The sequence below is a fragment of the Pyxicephalus adspersus genome, chromosome 6 (genome assembly GCF_032062135.1).
Source record: "Pyxicephalus adspersus chromosome 6, UCB_Pads_2.0, whole genome shotgun sequence".
NCBI classification, from domain to species: Eukaryota; Metazoa; Chordata; class Amphibia; order Anura; family Pyxicephalidae; genus Pyxicephalus; species Pyxicephalus adspersus.
The window spans coordinates 80564221-80582833 of record NC_092863.1 but is presented as its reverse complement, the minus strand read 5'-3'; the positions used below and the strand labels follow the sequence as shown (position 1 = coordinate 80582833).

General features: G+C 36.9%; 1 long non-coding RNA gene across 2 annotated transcripts in view; it reads left to right on the top strand.

Annotated features, from left to right (window-relative positions):
* The first annotated feature begins 458 nt into the window (after window positions 1-458).
* LOC140334170 (uncharacterized) overlaps window positions 459-18613 on the top strand; it is a 52372-nt gene continuing 34217 nt past the window's right edge. Inside the window, exons 1-3 of one of the 2 annotated variants that reach the window (XR_011921486.1) lie at window positions 459-923; window positions 1737-1808; window positions 14582-15232. This is a non-coding gene — a long non-coding RNA (uncharacterized lncRNA). Of the gene's footprint in view, window positions 924-1736; window positions 1809-14581; window positions 15233-18613 lie in introns of those variants that run through there. The other variant, XR_011921487.1, reaches the window with a different exon arrangement.

The following is an 18613-nucleotide window of genomic DNA, read 5'->3' as shown; positions in this document are numbered from 1 at the left end:
ATTATTAATAATAAGACAAGCAGTGTTGGTGACACATGGCATGTCCATAATTATTCAAACTGACGCCACTGCTGCAAATTGGGAAGCAGGGCCAGGGTTATTTTTTGCCCCCATCTACATCCACACTGGGGGAGGAGATGCAGAGCGTGCATCCGCACAAGGGCCCTACGCGCTCCTCAGCATTGATTTCAATGCTCAGAGAGGCACCCCTTTAAGACCCCCACCCCCCACCTCCAGCCTCTTTCTTCAGACCTTGGACCCGATTTCTCACATGGCCATGCTGACAGAGGGACCAGGAAATGCAGCTGAGCACAGGAACACTTGTTTCCATGCATTGCTGCTGCTCAATGACACTCAAGCACAGCAACGAATAGGAAAATCATATCTCTTCTTGCAGTTGGGTGGGGGCATTGGGGGGATGTGGTGGTGGGTAGTGTTTGGTAGTAGGTGGGACATGGGCATGGATGGCCAGGTGGGCCCTGTGTCAGTTCTGTACGGGGGACCCAATATTGGCTACATTTGCCACTGAACCTCATCATCTACTGCAGGAAGCAACTTTGAAAGGGTCTCTGGGACCTGAAGATCCAGACCTGGTAGTGTTGATCTACTGCCAGATTTTGCAGTTCACTGCCCTGGCCCAGGTTTGAACAAACATTTGGAGACATGCTTGTGAACACTAAATGTGTATTATTTGTAAAGGCTCTGATCATACTCTCTTATGAAGCACTGGGCAGGTCCTTACTGCAGAAAGGGACAGGTGATGTAATAAATATTCTTACCTGCCTGAACATCGCTCTGGTCAAAATTGTCTGAGCTGCAGGGGAGTTATGTCATCCTGGCCTGGCCATTCAGTATGGTTGAAGATCTAGATGGTGAAAAAAAGAAGGGGGAAGATGGTGGTGCCCACAACTGGTCAGGGACAGGTAAGTAGCTCCAAGGTTCCATGTCCAGCTTATTGATGGGTTTGCTTTGCAGTAAAATGTGGTAACCTGTGTTTTCCTGCACATTACACACAAGCCACAAACTGTTGGATGGCACCTTTCATTTTGAATGGCATCTCATTGCGCTATAACAGTAGTGGAAAATACACCCACAGTGTAGCATACCATAATACACATAATGTAGGTTGTTGTGTATTGCATAGGGAAAACAGCAATGACCGTTTTTTCATTAAGGTGAGCTACTAACCCTTTGAATATGAATAGGCTGCCTTAATTCACAACACATTAATGTGCAATAAAGCATCATCTATATCCACACGGTTGGATCTTACCACAATACATGTTGGGATACAGTAAATGAGATAGCATTCATTTTTATTGGCACCCAATAAACTAAATAAATACATGCATTGCAGTGCACAATAATGCAGGATAACACACTACTATGTGTTGCATTGTGCTTTTTGTAAAAATAGGCGTGCATCTCATTTTTTGTTTGGAAATTTATAGGGAATAACACTACTCACCAAAATGTCTAGGTGTACGTACATAGGCCCCTAATATTAAAAGGGTTGTAAAAATGAATGACCCAATTATGCTTTCATAAGATTGTCTTCTTGTAACAAGAAGGAAATATTTAGAAATGTTCTGGGTGAGACGATATATTTATTATTTCCGTCAAAATATCACTTTGTGTTATCACAGAAAATGATAGCAAGACAAGAAATATGGGATAGGGAAACACTACACAACAACAGATTCTACCTCTTCCAATTTTCATTTGTTATGTTGCAGCCTGATCCCAACTGAGAAGATTCTCATCACTTTCTGTGCCAATGGGAAATGAGTGAAAATCTCTCCAATGAGGTAATAATTATTAATGTTAATAAACAGGATTTATATAGTGCCAACATACTTCACAGCACTGTACATTAAATAGAGGTTGCAAATGGCAGACGAATACAGACAGTGACACAGGAGGAGGAGAGGACCCTGCCCCGAAGAGCTTACAACATGGTACATGGGAGGTTCATACTCTGTAAAAATGTAAATGTTGAGTTGGGCTTTAACTGATAAGATGAAGGTTGGGTACACTGCATATAATGATGTTTACTGCATCAGAGAGAGTTCATTTTCCTGCTTCCACCCTCTGAAACTGAACGGAGGAGAAACTTCTGCAGTGGCTGTGTTGGGTATCATATGATGCCCTCGCGTGACACTGGGAGGAGATCTGCCCTTGGAAATGCCTAATGGACATAATGGTGATGAGATACAAGGTTACTAAACCTCTATTAAAGGAAGGAGAAGGTTCTGAAGTCAATAGTTTCATCTCTGCCATGGTGGTGACACTTTTACAGCCCCTAGAACCATTACACAGATCATGAGTGAGATTCATTTCTATCCAAAAAGAAGGGCATCTCAGAAGGAAAGGGGGGCTGAGGGACTTGGATCTGAAAGAGGGACATTCTTCCAAATTAGAGACAGGAGATATGCAAGGACAAGCATGTAAAGTAAGACACATTAGGCCTATTAACCCCCTCCCCAGCGGTCTAATTCTGTCCGTATTTCCATGCAAAAAGCAGTACAAATTTTTGCAAGTAAATTCATTTTACATTGTAGGCCTATATTTCTTAGGCATAACTCACCAAAATATGTCCAATAGTTAATAAATTTAATAACAAACTTTAAAAACCCACAAAAATCTGTTAAAAAAAATAAGTAAACGTAATATAACTGTTCAGCAGCATATATATTATATATAATATATATATATTATATGAAGATTTCTTTGTATTAGACTCAATACAGCTGTTTTGTATTGAATCCAATACAAAATTATTTTTGAATTTCCTGCCAATCCTCCCGCCCACACCGACGTCACTGGGAAACCCCGGAGATCGTCTCTGCACTTCGCGGCTGAAGATTGGAGGTGGAGGAAGTGTCCCCAGGACCTTCGGGGTCCAGCAGGACACCGGGGGGCATGGACGGATGGTAAGTGAGGTTTTATTATGTTTTTAGGTACCCCAAGTGTGGAATACCTATTATTGCATGGAAAATCCACCCTGAGTCACACTCTGGAATACCGCTAGGGGGGTTAAAACTCTCCAAGACTAGAAAAGAGCAAACCTGGAATAGATCCGGAGAAGGGCAAACCTAGAATAGATCCGGCCCAAGAAAAAAAACATTCACCAAGTAATAGCAAATGATTTGTAAATCCATTTCAGGTTTGCTGGATGACCCACGTTCTCCCATGAAAGCCTTACTTCTTCAGGCTTCAAGAACTTTAATAAATCAGGTCCAATGACTAGATGCTACACATAAAAACCCTTGACCTCCACTTTATTGTACCATGTCCCGCATGGAAAATAATTATAATAATAACATCTATCTAGGGATAATAAAGGGTTTAGCAGCAATGGACCGGCTCATCTCATAATGGCAGATTTTTTTGATAAAAAGCCAGTACTGGTATAATTTGTTTCTCTATTGTTCTAGATTATCTGTGCTTAATGAAGAAGGTATTTAGTATTAGTGTATCTCCTCACTAAACAGCAGCTTTCTAGTTCTGACACTTCCAGATATGAGAGCTGCAGCTCCTATTTAGCATTATACACATTTATACTCCTTGTGGTGCTTCATATTAAATGTATTCATTGTTGTAAGGTTATAGTTTAATGTGCGGCTCCATGATTTTAATTTAAAAAGCAGAGACAAAAAGAAAGATAGTGACTCAAAAGAACCACAGAAATGAGCAGTAGTGCATTACTGGCTTAAACTATATCAGTTAAAACATCCAATGATTATGTGTAAATTAATAAAACCAGATAATAGTCCGGTTTTGGACTCATGCCATTGTGTGTTCTTCAAACAGCATTCACAGCAAAAAGTTTCAAATCATTGTTTACTGGATGACATCTTAGGGTAAGTAAAGATGTAAAAGGACGGAATCTTTGGAATTGTTGATAGTATGTATTTTCAAAAGTAAAACAAATTGAACAGCTTTCTTTCTGACGCCATAGCACCCAGTTGCCATCACAGTACCAGGCAATCAAACTGCATGTGTGATACGGCTTTAGTAAGGAAGTTTTTATTCATTCCAATGTCTTCCCTTGCTCTGGTTTACTTAGTCACCCTCAAATCCTATAAGATCTGTAATCAAATGAATGTCGAGGCAAAATTGTTAAATTATTAAAAAATCATATGTAGTACATGTCTACAACACTAGCATACAGCTTGGATGGAGAAAGAAGCATGAAAAAACTGTGAATACTCTAAGAAAGCCTTATTTATATTTGCTAACCATGACATTTAAACAAAGTGTGTGACTCATAGAAAAGAGAATAACATCTTTAAGCTATCCATACACGTTATTAAATTAATTATTTGTTCAATATAAATGTTGTGCTTTGATTAAAGGCAATCAATCATGCTACTACACACCACAGTCAATGCAAGGTGAGTCTTTAGTATTGATTCTTTTTAATCAATGAAAGTGAAAATTGATCACTGTACTTTCACTCAACAAATCTTTCAGGTAATAAAGATTAGTGTATGTGTGCATGCTTCAAAATTTAATCAAACGGAAATCACGAGGTCTCAAAAAACTGATACATGTATGATAGATGGAAATTTTCTGACCTGACTCCTAAAGGTTCTTTTGATTTTATACTTACTATGACTTTTGGTTGAATTCAGAAATTGATTTAGGCTTGACTGAATGGTAAAATCGATATAGCCAGCCCTACATATTATTCTTTGGAAAGGAATGCGAAGGTAAGACAATGCAAAAGCTATTTCTTAATGCTAATGATGATTGAAAACAGGTAAAGCTACTTTTCTGCACGTGACATGGATTGTGTAATACAATAAAGATATTGTGTAAGAATAAATCCAATAAAGAAAAGAAAGAGAAGGGGTTTGTAGGCTTGTATAGACACGTATAATATAAATAAATAGAGTGTTAACAATATACAGTATATATTACAGGGTGGCTACTTTTCTGAACAAAAAGAGATTAGGAGATCAATAATACGATACTTATCTTTATATTGTGTAAGAAGAAGAACTTACCAAGCCAAAAGTGTTTCTAGAGCTCATGGAGAATTATAGTTATAGACAAGATGCCAGTTGTATATATATCTAACGTCACACACAGGTAGGTAAGGCAAATCTCTGACCGAGCTGAAAACTATGAACTATTAGGCTGACTTGAGTTGAGAATGTTCAAACTATGGGCCTGATTTAATAAAGCTCTACAAGGATGGAGAAGACTATCATGGGAGAATGTGGATGATCCAAAAACCTGGAATGTATCTGGTTTGGGACAAAAAACATTTGCCAAATGATTTTTAAGTAAAATATTCCAGGTTTGTTGGATAGCTGGAGACAGTCTAGAATAAGGAGTTCATGTGCAAAACTTCATGTCAGCTTTAACTGAGCTCAACCATGGCGATGTACTTCCGTATGTTTGGGACAATCTCTTATGTGTGTTGACCTCTTTCATGTGATGTGGATCCCTTGGTTGTGTATATGCACTGCCCTTGAAGTACAAGACGTTTTATTTTATTTCCGATGATGATGCATTCACTGCCTGTTTTTGAAGTACTTTGAAAATTGTTTATTCCAACAACATCTACTACTAGTAAGACCAAATCTGGTAAAATGTATTATTGGTCCCTGATTTAATTTGATAAATAGCAATTTCGGTGTGATATGCCGTGCTCCAGAGACAGCTGAAATAAAAAAATAAAAATGGAGTATTAAATTCACCCAAAAGTGGCCAAGTGGATACCTCAGGGCATGTGAACCCATTGAATGTATAAATCAAAATAAATTAAATTTCGTCAATATTGCCCCAACCTTTGCCATATTTTGGAACTAGTATGACCATGTGGCAGCTTTGGCACTGCCAGAGGAGCTGGTGTGAGCATTCTAAGATTTGTTCCATTACAGCCTTTAAGGATTCAGCAAGGTAGGAAGATTCATGGAAGACATTGTACATTTGGCTTTCTAAAACCATGCTGATTTGTCATATACGCCAGCGTATAAATAGTACTGGTCTGTTGGACTTAGCAAAGTATGGTCATACACACGGCCGTGGCCTGGTGTGCTTTCTTTGCCAGGGATGCATCTTGGACACACTCCAGCTCTAGTTGCTCCTTTTCTGCCATACAACCTTTTTGCCTTCCTGCAAATAAAATTCAACAGAGTTTAAAGAAATGGAAACTTTTTTTCCAAATAATGGAAAAGAGTCAAAAGAAAATTTTCCTGTGGAAAGACGTTGACAAGGAGTTTGAAGCACATTGTCACGGGCATCATAAAAATAATATTACTGGGCAGCTTTAGAAGGCTCTTGGTTTGCACATGCTAACAGAGAGCACATGAAAATCCTCAGTATAAAAAAAAACATATCTGGGTGTGTTAATGTCAAATTCAAGCAAGGTCCTTGAGGCATTCATTGACTTCTAAGAGAAATAGCACACATCCTAAAACAACACTGCAGCCAGCCCCATGACATGTTCCTCTAACATCTTTGAACTTGTCCATATTACCATATGCCGCATCGGGAATACTTAATACTCGGCTAGCAGCTGAGAATGTATCCATCACAATCAAGGCCTTTGCCAATACTGAAAGGCTCCTTCTAGCCTAGCGAATAAAGTGCCACAAATGGACCCGTGAACTTTTATCATCTGGCAGTTGCTGGAAAACATTAATATTCATTAATGAACACTTTTTTTTCCCCGAACACCTCTCACTGCTGTATAACATTTCCCAGCATATCTTAATTCTTATATATACCAACTGCATTGTCTGACCACTGGTGGGTGTGATATATGATGTGGATCAGTATACCTGGCGGGCTGAGACCTTTGGCACTAATGAGCAAATTTGACTTTCCAGCTGCAGCATCTGGAGCTGAAATAATTCGCTGGTGTTAAGGGACTTTGTAAGCTTCAGTTAACTAATTCAGCTTTGGGTATGGTGAATGGAGCAGCCGGAACATACTGTTCTCATAGTGTAAAGTACATTGACAGCATTCACGTATTTCATTGTTGCTAGTTTAGCTGGCTCGACTAAAAAATAGTAAAAGTTTTTACAGGACATTTATTCCTGTAGGTAAAATCTCTTAACACTTTATTAGTAATAAATACAATATTTTTTTATACTAAGAAATATATAAAATAGCTATATGATGCTCTTATGTCACGAGATTAAGCTCCCTCCCTTGAGTTTATGGTTTTCAGGTGTGTTATTTGGTAAGTAGTCCTAGGAAAGTGGTATGTTTACAGCCTTCATACTTGACAAGTTAGCTGTGTACTTCCCTGACTCGTGCCATTATTTCCCACACTGAGACAATAAATCTGTATTAGTGACTAGTACACAGTTTCATAGCATTGGAATGGGTCATGTGGACTGAGCATACTAGAAGGCTTTAAATAGGTTGCTGGTGTGCAATTCATCTTTTATTTGACACTGGGAATGTTGTACAATATATACAATAACAAACACACCAATCAGATTCAGCCCTGTTCTGGGACATGACAGCCGGGATCTGAACATTTAAACATAATCTGTCACAACTAAGTTATGCAGTTCAGATTGTTAAATTATTATTCCTGGCATATTAGGAGATTTCCTACCTTATTAAGATTTTGTTGCATTGTCTAAACATGACTGTAGTTTAAGATTTAGAAAGTCAATTGGTCCCTTAATTCAGATTGGTGGTGGGGCTCTATAGCAAAACTATTGAAGGGCCCCCTCTGTCTCTATCGTCTTCATCCTAAAAACAATTCCTTGAATGATACACAATTGTAATAAATTTAATCTTCATATTTCCTGAATTCTATATACTCTAGTACTTTAAACTACTGTATAGAAACTTTTCTCTCAAAATACCATTAGAAAAAAAATCCTGGTTTATACTTGGGTCAAACCAGTAGATGGCACTGTGTTTCATGTAAAGTATGTTACAAACATTTCATCTGGGACAGGAGTTTGGTACATACTTTACAATAAAACACAGTGCCATCTACTGGTGGCCAACAATAATGCATAAAAGATCATTTAGGAGCGAGTGACCTATCATACCCATAAAATATTAATTTTTACAGGGTAAACTATTTAGGTACAAAATATTTAAACATGTAAAAGGGAGGGAAAATATACAGACTGTACCCATATGATTTTCATTTTTTATTTAAATATTTTTTTAAATAACCCATGAATGTGTATATTTATCTTATTTTCTTAAGAATTGTATTTCCATTATTACATTATGGTCCAGTGAAGAGGATTTGTGAGAGAAGGGGATGATTATTTAAAATTTTATTATTTAGGTTTGTGACCACTTCTTTAAATTTAAATTGGTGGTGACCATAGGTCCAATAGAAGTCATGTGATTTGCAGTGGCCTAATTATGTTCTTTGCATCCGAATCATACCTGCAAGAGCTTGATTACTTGATATGTAGAACAATACATATCTAATAGAAGTGAATACGGATTGCAAATATTCCCTTGTTTTTTGCCCTAAAGTATGCAAGTAAGAACAGGATGATGTGCTCTTTAATGGTTAGTATCGATTTTTGGCTGTGTGGGAAAAGGCTCTCATTGGCTGATTGTAGTGAGAGGATAAGACTGAATGGAAAACAAGCAAATAAAAATCAATATACTGTTCTTCGTATTTTTTTTTGGCTCAATAAATTCTTCATTCAGTTGTCTTCACTTTCCGTTGAGCAGACATCTCTTCTACACACTCTGATTTCATGTTGGTAAATAAATTAGCAGCTTTTCTCTCTTGATATGTCTTGGATATCCAGGGATCATCGATTCAACTTCATCTCTGATTCCTAAAGTGGGCCCAGCAAGGGCACATATGAAAGCAGCAAACACAAAGAGATTGCATGAAAACAGAATGAGACAGATGCTACACCACTCATTAAAACAGCATATTATTTTATTCCTTGGAGGGAATAAAAATGTATTTTTTGCTTTTTAAGATTAAAAGGTAAAATGTTTCAAATATTCCACATTTTCCTAGCTAGGTAAATATTACATTTTCTTATGATATTGTGTTTATTTTTATATTGTGTTAATTTCCTTTATGTACCGCTTGCAGGTGCTTCTGACTCCTTTTCACGCCTTTTCCAGAATTTTTTAAGCTCCTCTGTTGAAATAAATACTGATGTTTACTAATTTTAATATCTTAAGCTAATATTTACACACAAAAAGAGAAATAGTAATAAATAACTATTTCCCTTCTCTCATTGTAGTTGCAGAGGGCTCTGTACTAAGCCAAGTTGTAATGAAAAACAAACAGTATGAAAGAAAACAGCTACTGCCAATCAACTATATTTTGATGTTTTTTTCCCCTAAACAATGGTTATGTATATATGGTATATAGAGGTATGTATACACATACAGTAATGAAAAAAAAGTACACCATCTATGAATTCTAAAGTTTTGCATATTAGGTCATATATTCATCTTTTCCTTACCGTAACAACAAGACATAGCATAATCACTGTTATGACTTGAAAGCTGAAATGTAGAAGTGATGTATGAAACATTAAGCACACCTTTACCACTTCCATAGGAGTTAAGAGGGAAAGCAGAAACCATGTGCTAATAATCAAATGCACCTATATGATAAGCAAGCATCACCAGCTCTATAAAAGCAAAAGTTTTTCCAGTTTGATGGTCTGCAGCATTCAGGTGTGTGGTAGCATAATTCAAAAGAGGAAAGATATTGGTAACACTCTTTGGTCAGACCATGCAATTCTTAGACAAATTGCAAGAAACTCAAAAGCTACATCTTCGACTCTACAGGGCTTAGTTAGTTTGATAAATGTTTGTGTACAATTACTAGCTGACAGGCATATTCCTAGTGCTGATCCACCCCCACGGATAATAGGTCACAGTGATCCTCCCTGTCAGAGTAAAACAGACCATCTCATGATAGCCCCAAATATTGTAGCATTTAGGGGCCCCTGTCTTGTCCAAGGATCTTCTCATGAATTTAACTTTCTCAGTAGGCACCTAAATGGCCCCATGGGCCTTTTTCACTATTGTAGGCCTTTTCTGCTCTTCATCCAGAATGGCAGGGACCCAGGCCTCCTTTTGGCTTTGCAGACTCTCAGTTATTTCTCTATCACGGATGAATTCCCCCTATCTCCCAATTTTACTGATACTTATTTAACAACCCGACTCACCTATGAGTGTTACCATCATCATGGTATATATCAACTACCATCATAGACTGTAGATATCCTTTCCTAAAGTGGAACTAAACTTTGTGGAGTTAATTTGGCAATTATCTGTACCACATGCTTTTCCAGGGCTGCGTAATGTACCCTCTGTAACCGGTCATCACTAATGCTGACATGGCTACTTCTGGTTTTCCAAGCATTCCATTGGGTGGCCATTGTTGATATACCTCCTGCACATGCACAAGCTACATTATGTCCAAGTCCAGGCCAATCACCAGTCATATCATCCAACTTAAAGTTCCCAGGAATGAACAGGCACTGTAAAAGGCAAGTACTTTATATAGCACATAATACAAATTAAATAAATTATTACAAATTTACTAGGGAAAACAGAAAGCTTAGATTTTTAGCAGAAAAAACATTGTATTCCAACATAAATTATGCTTTAATTGAGTTTCTGTAATATTTCTGTGCATGCAACTGGTGGCAACAGCATAATCTATACACAGAAAGACCATGTAAACGTCCCCAGTTTGCCCATATGTTTAAAGGTTGGGGATCGGGGTGCAGTTGTAGTAGTGTATTTAGTACTCAGATCTAAACAGTAATATACATAATTTTTTTTTTAGTTTTTTTTTTTATTGTATTCTGTCTGACAATAAACATATCTACAGAAGGGACACAAAGAACGTCTGTCTATAAATCTTTGTTGTGTGTAATGCGTTTTTATAATATTATGCAAAGAAGTCCCGGCACTTACTTGGAGTCGCTTCTCTTCTTGTCTACATATACTTTGTGTTATGGACTTCCATATTTGATGCTTGTTTGCTTCCCCTGTTGGGCATAAAGCTGAAATTTAGATTTTTTTAACTCTCTTTTGGATCCTGTTTTGGGTAGTAATTGCCCAAAGAAGCAGATCACCCGCTGCAAAACGCATCACCAACGGCAAGAATTTACATATAGACTTTATACATGTGGTCCTCTTGTGAGGAAAATGTAATTCTAGCTAAATATTCGCTGGGTTTAATCTGGGATTCTGATCGCCTTCCTCTGAAAAGGAGCTTTCTCCATTGGTGGACTCACTATGTAATGAAGATACCCTTATGGACAAACTCATAATTGTTTTCTTTTATTTTGTTTAATTTTTTGTTCTTGTATAATGTGATTTAATACATGTTGATGTAAAGTTAAAAAGAAACTTTCCAGTGTTTGGATACCTAGACATAAAATCCCCATCTTCTGAAGGGTTCATCAACATTTCTAGGTTAATTCATTTGAAACAGGGAGTCTGGAGTAGGGATGAGCGAGCGAGAGTATTAAGTTTGAATCAGGCGAATCTAATCGAATCGGGCCTTTCTCGCTTACCGAAAATGTAAGCAAGAATGGCCTTCTGATTCACCGAGAGGTAGAGCTCTCGCCAAACAGGAGGATTTCCAGAGCTCCATCATCATTAATTAACTTCTAGTGCCGGGGATCGCACACTGTTCTCAATGAATGCGGCCACGGCTGCATTCATTGAAAAGACCCCCGGGCACAAGAGGTTAACCGTCGATCATAAACAGGAGGATTCCCAGAGAATCCTGTGAATCCCCTATGAATCCCCCTATAATATATTATATTATCTAATATAATATATATTATAATTTCCTCGAAAATTTCACAAAATTGGTTCGCCGGAATATCGTGGAACCATCGGAAGGTCGAGGAAATTTTCGAGAGAATGCTAGAGGCATTCTCACTCATCTCTAATCTGGAGTCTAGTATCCTTTATCTATTTTACCCAGTAAAAGCCAAGATCTTCAACTTGCTACATTTATATGTTCCAGTAGTGAAGACTGGATCCCTTTTTATCTACTGAATGATAGACAGAAAAGTGAAATCCGTATATATGTTTCTTACTGAGGCCCATGTCTCAACCAGAAACTTCCATCTTATCCGTCCTATAACATCTGTTGACACCTCTTGATTTCTGAAACTTTTCATGGGTCATGTTTCATGCCTCAAGCAGAAAGCACATGAGTGTAGACTTCAACAGTGGTTTTGTTAAATACACAATTTGATGGATTGAGTGCTAGATTAAGCGTAACAAGATATTTAAATGCCTAAATGCTTGTCATGTTCCTTCTGTTGTCTGCCACTGAGTAGGATGTCAAGCCAGTATTGAAAACTGTGAGAGTATCATTCATTATACTCAAAACACAAGCAGCTGCTGGGTAAATAGCAGGGACACAGACCTTTAACAGAATTATAAAGGGTAGAGAAGATGTACTGAAATTTGAGATGCGGAGAAGAGGCCCTCCTGCTTTTTTCAGCTTCTGAGCCAAATTTTAGATTTATAGCATATGGCAAAACACTTGTGAGAAAAATAACAATAAAATGTACTAGTATAATTATTATTATTATTGTTCTGCTTATTATGATTACTACAAAAGTATTTATAGGGTGACATGAAAACAGATTGCGCTCTATGTTGGCCTATTTCCATGAAATGTATCTAATACAGTACTTTGCTTTAGTTCCATGAAAATGGAAGTAGCAGCAGTAATGCATGGTGACGTCACCTATACCTCCCGAAAACATTGAAGCATTTTTTCTTCTTAAAGCTGAACTCTAGGCAGATAAAAAGATACAAATGACTGTAGCTCTGTAAATATAAAAGTACTTTGTTGTTTTACATAATTTATGAAAATATTTTTAAAAAACATAACCAAGAACGGAACAAACAGCGCCTACATCTCAGTTGATATTAGTATTTTTAATTAGCGTGAGATAAAAAGCAGTATGTTCCTTGATCTGTAAGAAATATCTCTCCATTGAGGGTAAAAAAAAAAGTTCTGTTTTAAAGTTATGCTTATGTACAGGCATTGCAGGGCTATGACATGAAAACAGATTGCGCTCTATGTTGGCCTATTTCCATGAAATGTATCTAATACAGTACTTTGCTTTAGTTCCATGAAAATGGAAGTAGCAGCAGTAATGCATGGTGACGTCACCTATACCTCCCGAAAACATTGAAGCATTTTTTCTTCTTAAAGCTGAACTCTAGGCAGATAAAAAGATACAAATGACTGTAGCTCTGTAAATATAAAAGTACTTTGTTGTTTTACATAATTTATGAAAATATTTTTAAAAAACATAACCAAGAACGGAACAAACAGCGCCTACATCTCAGTTGATATTAGTATTTTTAATTAGCGTGAGATAAAAAGCAGTATGTTCCTTGATCTGTAAGAAATATCTCTCCATTGAGGGTAAAAAAAAAAGTTCTGTTTTAAAGTTATGCTTATATACAGGCATTGCAGAGCTATATTTTAATTCTAAGCAGACCCTAACTTTTCGTGGAAGGTCTATAGTAAAGAGTATCTAAAGCAATATTTTGTCTCCAATTTTATTTAGAATGGGACACGGGCTCTGGCTGTTATTTAGTACCATGTTCCTGCTTGGAAGGTTCACTCATCCTGTTTGTCCTGGTAACCATTGTCACTGGTACTAGATCTTAAAATTCAAAGTCACCTATAGAAATGTTTGGTAACAAAAAAGATTAAATAAAAACAAAACCTGATAACAGATTTAATTATTGCTCACTGTATCCACTTCCAACAAAAATCTTGCTTTGCTTTGACTGCTTTGACTTTTTATGCAGTGAAGAAACAAATAGACTTTGAAGAAGATATCCTTGTACAGCCTGAAGCCTTGACTTGTACTAATAAATACAAATATAAGTTAAGTAAACTTGTGAAATGCAGAGTGTAATGTGAAACTGTATAAGGATTTGCAAAGTGAGGAGGAAACAGCACTGGGGCTTTTTAAGTAAGTATAAGAACGTTCAAATACAATCAAGAAATGCTTAAATTCTTATTTTCTTTATTATCTAGTAACAAAATGAAAATAATACAATACAGTCAAACCGTAATTGGTATCTTCCACTTTTACCAGTGTTTTTCAACCAGGGTCCGGGTCAACCCTGAGGTTCCTTCAGAGGTTTTTAGGGGGTTCCTGGAGCAATGAGCAATTTGGACCTCCTAGCTCGGTGTAACTGACACCAATGACTTTTTGGCCATCTGTAGGGGTGACATTCTTCCCAATGGCTAGCAACTTAAGAAGCATTCCTCCCACTGATCACCACACTAATGCAATGTGAGTTGTGAATATAGTAATTATAGAAGGGGTTCCTTGAAGACCTGAAAGTTATTTTAGGGGTTTCCCAGTTAAAAACATTGGGATAAGTTGATACAGACTGTGGCCAGTTATACACTTATTAAACAATGCCCAATAGTATTTTACTTATTTGCATTGTGCATTAGTTTCTCAAGCTCCCAATAAATAATTTCCTTAGTCCACAGGACAAAGTGAATTTGGAGTTTTGAGTATTAGCAAAAGCAATAATGGTATGCTTTATAAAAGGATACTCTTTTTTTTTTTTTCATTAGATGGGTGCTAACAGGAGACAAATATGCCCACAATTCAACACCTGTTTTGGGACGAAGAATGGGCCATTGGGCTACTCTTACCTGTTCTAAGAAAAAAGGAGGAAGTACACCAACACATGCTTCCTATGCAGAAGGGAGTCAGATAAGCAGTGATAGAACATGAAAGGTACCTGTGCTCTAAAGGAAAGACAGATGACTCTTGTCCAATTACACTTGCTATATGTATGCTATGTCATGAAATTGATCTTGTATTTATAGAACTTGACAATTAAACCACAGTAGGACTGTGATAAAATAATGGAAATCTGGCACCTGGAAGAAGTCCATCAAGCTGGCTTCTGCTTTTTCTCATCTTTTTTTCCCCCCGCTGGTTCATAAATTCTGTTTATAAACTAGCTTTTCCTCTTAAGCTGCAGAATTAACTTTTTTATGTTTGCTCAGCGAGTGACTTACTACTAATTTATCATTTTGCTGTTTGTGAAGAGGAACATCTGCTCTTGTATTTCTCTAATTGACCTACTTCTTACATAAAATTCATGCATACAGTCAGATTGGTTGGTTAAAGGCTGTTGCTTCACACTACAGTGGCTTCATGTGGATTCATCCTGACTCTTTTTACTTTTAATAAAAGCTAAAGCATCGCAGATTTTATTTTTATCTCTATATCAGAGGACTTTTTTTCAAAGGAAGAGCAAGGAGAGCTGAAGCTAAATGATACACATTCTTTCTTCTCTCTTGATTTTCAGTATAATTAATTGCCTAATAAATGAAAAACATTAAAATATTGGGAGTTATGTACCGAAAAAAAAATATGTTCAGTGCCAGTAATTTTATTTAAGTTTTTATTTACTACAGGTTTTATAAATAGTATTAGTAATGACATTGGCCTATTTGGGTATCTTATAAAGGGTATAACTTAGTAATGGTGACATGTGCCCCATTGGGTTCTTGGTTTATAATGAGCAATCACAGTTTGATGCACCTTCTGTTGATATGTACCTGTTAGGGACTATTGCAATTCAAACTTAATAAATTATGGAAAAGTACATAAGAAATTCAACACCTCAATGCTTTTGGCAAAATACCTCAGAACTCCACATCTACAGGTTGATGTTTTAGGTACAAAAGTACGGATAAGGTGTTGCAGCTACAGCAGAAGGCTCCACATATGGCTGCTACTACTATCAGAGGAATAGCAGCATTGACAATAAAATAGTTATCTCTAGTTCCAACGCGCTGGACATTATTTTACTGTCAATGTCTACATCCCTACCAGTGTTCCTCAGCACTGTCAACAACACTTAACATCCTAACACTCATGGAGCAACCTGCAAAACTTATTAACACTCAACCTATGTATTTTCAGACCCTATAAATAGTATAAAACTACTTTTAATGGGGAGCACACTACAAGAACCCTATATAACTTAGGACACACAGTGGGGAAAACTGGAATTCTGGGACACATATTATGAGCACTGCAAAGCCTGAACACACTTTGGAGGATGTAACATGGTAAACAAGGCACTAGAAAGATGGTATACTATGTGAGCACAAGATATCTGGAATTAGAAGGAATTAGAAGGCTGTGACACAATACGTAGGGCCCTGGAAATACCCAACAACCCCAGGAGTAGATGCTTGATTTTCCATATTTGTTGTGTGCAGTCTTGCCAAATTTTGACCATGCCCACAACCCTATCTGACCAATATATCCTGCAAGGGCCACTTAATTGTCTTTGTCCCCAGCCACATAAACTCATTCCTCCAGCTCATTAGTTACTCTTTATTATTACATTTTTCTTCTCTTCTAGCAGCCATATCATATCAGGTTATGTAGGGAGGTTAGGGGAAATGGTCAGCACAGCACAATTAAGAAAATTCGGTAAGGGGAGAGGGCTAAAATGTTCAAGGAGAGGGAGTTGTTGTGCTAAGGAACTGACTGTTAAAGCAGTTAAATTTGTTAACAAGTTCTGAGCCATGAAATTAAAAAAAGTAAATATTTTTAAGGAAAAATGCTGTAAGTAAGCATTTAACATACTTGAGTTTTGTGTGCAATGTTTTATTTGTGAGATGGTATTTTAAAACTTAGAAACAATGTATAATATGTTGTTTGTTACCAATACATACTAGTAGTATACTTTAATTAAAGTTTTGCAAAAAAGCTACTAGGAATAAAGTATATTATCCACTCCAATAACTACTTATCTGCTGTTAAAGTAAGATTTCAGATGCACAAGCATTGCATTGGTATACATTTACACTGTTAGAAGAAGCAGTAAAGCACAACTACGATGGAGCACTAGCAGTGTATGCATTAGCCAGATATTGAGTATCTCTTTTACATGTACTGCATATATTATATGTAACGGTTAACTCAACTATAGATGAATATAAAAGTTTTGTTCATAGTTGGGGTATTACTGGGGATGGTATACCTACCACTTCTTTTTCCAGATGTTGGGTACCTAGCTACAGCTAATATTAGCCTAGCTACAGCTAATAGTTGTAATTAACACAACTCATCCAGCGTCTTTGTGGATTGGAGGCTGAATAAGTCAATCATCATGGCAATGAGGGGGAGCACAAAATATAATTATAAACTACAACCAGACTGAATGATGGGGAAGGCAGCTGAGAACATGTCGGCTGGTGGGCAGTAGCCAAAGAAAGGGAACCGAATATTGCCACAAGGAGAGATGGCTGTACAATTTCATTTTGGGGGAAAAGTATTTTTTTTTCAAGTACATATAGTATTTAGAGAAAAAAACACAATACATTCTCTAAAAAACTTACAAAATGGTAAGAAAACTCTGGCCAGTTCTCTCTTCATTCTCCTTTTATTTAATTAGCCCAGATCCTTTTGACTGAGTGTTCTTTTTAATAGGAAATAGCAGTGTGGCAGACTGCTCAAGTCTTTTCCGTTGTTTTTACGCTGTTATGGTGGCATAGAAGCAATAAATGAGAACTGGCAGAGGAAAAGAGGGAATGAATAGAACATTAATATTAAAGTAAAATGAAAAGTCCTTTACTGCCAATTCTTGCAGGAAAATGAGTCAGATAAAAACATCAGTGATCTATTTACAACTTGCTAGTTCGTGTGCTATATTTTAATGCCACTAAATAGACTGTGAGAAGTATTTGGCAGATGGAAGCAAAAGTCTGGTAGAAAAGTAATATTCAAGAGTTGAGACAGAAGGACCAAAGCATAGCCAGAACTGTGAATTTAGGATGTGCAGCCATCCAACTCCGCTTTTGTTGAAAAATTAATACAACATATTTTATTGTTACACAAGAAATTTGGTAATTTACATCTGAACTACAAGGATTAAAAATGATTCCTTTGTAGTGAGCAATTCTCCCTGCCTCCCACTGTTTTTGTTTTGCCTAGAGGGGCGATGAATAAGATGATATACTAACCTTATTCCTCACCACCCAGCAACACCCCTAGTCCTTTCAAATAATGCAGAACTGCTGGTCCTACAGTTTATGGGACGGGTTTAGAAAGCTGTGACAGGTAAAGGTAAATGCCTATTCACATTCATCTTCATTTTAGCAAAATTTTAATTCTTCAAAACTTCAAAGCATACCTAAACACTAACTTTTTTTTTCTAAATTTTGGATCGAGTACAAAATGGTAAAAGCTTCATATTGTCCTAAAGTTCAGTTCTGTATACATAACTGGAAACTAGAGGAAATCTCTCCAATATGATTTTAAACCGAGAACAAGTGTCCCCAATAAAGATTTCCCTTACTTCTTCTAAGTAATGTTAAAATTTTAGATTTTCCTTCCTTTCAGTCTCAGTGACAATGGTCACCATGACAAATAAAGACAAGATGAATCCCCCTTAACATAAACAGCAATAAAAACTAACAAAAGTTCTAACCATTTTCTAGTCTGACTATCCATTCATATGTACATGGATGTTGTCAACCTCCATGGCTTTTAACCTTCTGAGCAGGAACCCCTGAGTGTGGCTCGAGGTAAAAAAACAGCTGATATCCATAACCCCAAGCCACACTTGGGGTAGC